General features: G+C 40.2%; 1 pseudogene; it reads left to right on the top strand.

Annotated features, from left to right (window-relative positions):
* Positions 1-1,031: 1,031 nt before the first annotated feature.
* Positions 1,032-1,461, top strand: LOC114888075 (annotated as a pseudogene).
* The last annotated feature ends 816 nt before the right edge of the window (positions 1,462-2,277 follow it).

Here is a 2,277-nt window from a genome sequence, read left to right as displayed (position 1 = left end):
AAAAATATATATGCACCCAACATAGGAGCACCTCAATACATAAGGCAACAGCTAACAGCTATAAAAGAGGAAATCGACAGTAACACAATAATAGTGGGGGACTTTAACACCTCACTCACACCAATGGACAGATCATCTAAAATGAAAATTAATAAGGAAACACAACCTTTAAATGACACAATAGACCAGATAGATTTAATTGATATTGATAGGACATTCCATACAAAAACTTCATATTACACTTTCTTCTCAAGTGCACACAGAACATTCCCCAGGATAGATCACATCTTGGGTCACAGATCAAGCCTCAGTAAATTTAAGAAAATTGAAATCATATCAAGCATCTTTTCTGACCACAACACTATGAGATTAGAAATCAATTACAGGGAAAAAAACGTAAAAAACACAAACACATGGAGGCTAAACAATACACTACTAAATAACCAAGAGATCACTGAAGAAATCAAAGAGGAAATCAAAAAATACCTAGAGACAAATGACAATGAAAACACGACGATCCAAATCCTGTGGGATGCAGTAAAAGCAGTTCTAAAAGGGAAGTTTATAGCAATACAAGCCTACCTCAAGAAACAAGAAAAATCTCAAATAAACAATCTAACCTTACACTTTAAGGAACTAGAGAAAGAAGAACAAACAAAACCTAAAGTTAGCAGAAGGAAAGAAATCATAAAGATCAGAGCAGAAATAAATGAAATAGAAACAAAGAAAACAATAGCAAACATCAATAAAACTAAAAGCTGGGGCCATTTTTTCTTCTTCCGTCTATACATGTGGTTTCTCCGTGCAAGTGCGTACCTTCTTTTCTCCGCTCCCACAGGGTTCGCGGCCACCATGGCGTATTAGAGGCAGCAGTGCCTGCGGCAGCATTGGCTTTTGCAGCGGCGGCAGCAGCACCCCCCAGCGGCTTAAGCCATGGCGCTTTTCAAAGGCATTCAGCAGCAGCGTTGCTGTAACCGACAAAGACACCTTCGAATTAAGCACATTCCTCGATTCCACCAAAACCTCGCAACATGGCCGAGATGAGCTTCCTGAGCAGCGAGGTGTTGGTGGGGGAGTTCATGTCTCCCTTTGACCAGTCGGGTTTGGGGGCTGAAGAGAGCCTGGGTCTCCTAGATGACTACCTGGAGGTGGCCAAGCACTTCAAACCTCATGGGTTCTCTGGCGACAAGGCTAAGGCGGGCTTCTCTGAATGGCTAGCTGTGGATGGGTTGGTCAGTGCCTCAGATAACGACAAGGAGGATGCTTTCCCTCGGGGCAGATTGGATGGTAGAGAAAATGGATCTGAAGGAGTTTGATTTTAATGCTCTGTTGGGTATAGATGATCTGGAAACCATGCCAGATGAGCTTTTGGCCACGTTGGATGACACGTGTGATCTCTTTGACCCCCTACTCCAGGAAGAAGAGGTCCGCAAGGCAAGGGGGAAGAAGAGGATCCCCTAGTTAGGGTAGTTAGGAGGGTGTGTGCTTGTACATAGGAGGCTAGTGCTGAAGCTGTGTGTTTTAATAAATTATTTTTTGGTGAAAGTAAAAAAAAAAAATTAAAAAAAAATAAAAGCTGGTTCCTTGCGAAGATAAACAAAATTCATAGACCATTAGCCAGACTCATCAGGAAAAAGAGGGAGAGGACTTAAATCAATAAGCTTAGAAATGAAAAAGGAGAAGTTACAACAGACACCGCAGAAATACAAAGCATCCTAAGAGACTACTATAAGCAACTCTATGCCAATAAAATGGACAACCTGGAAGAAATGGACAAATTCTTAGAAAGGTATAACCTTCCAAGACTGAACCAGGAAGAAATAGAAAATATGAACAGACTAATCACAAGTAATGAAATTGAAACTGTGATTTAAAATCTTCCAATAAACAAAAGTCCAGGACCAGATGGCTTCACAGGTGAATTCTATCAGACATTTAGAGAAGAGCTATCCCTCATCCCTCTCAAACTCTTCCAAAATATAGCAGAGGGAGGAACACTCCCAAACTCATTCTATGAGGCCACCATCACCCTGATACAAAAACCAGACAAAGATACTACAAAAAAAAGAAAATTACAGACCAATATCACTGATCAACATAGATGCAAAAATCCTCAACAAAATACTAGCAAACAGAATCCAACAACACATTAAAAGGATCATACACCATGATCAAGTAGGATTTATCCCAGGGATGCAAGGATTCTTCAATATACTCAAGCCAATTAATGTGATACATCACATTAACAAATTAAAGAATAAAAGCCAAATGATCATC

Source organism: Monodon monoceros, unplaced genomic scaffold, assembly GCF_005190385.1.
Source record: "Monodon monoceros isolate NGI ecotype Baffin Bay Population unplaced genomic scaffold, NGI_Narwhal_1 Super_Scaffold_8, whole genome shotgun sequence".
Lineage (NCBI taxonomy): Eukaryota > Metazoa > Chordata > Mammalia > Artiodactyla > Monodontidae > Monodon > Monodon monoceros.
This window is presented reverse-complemented; position numbering and strand designations above follow the sequence as displayed.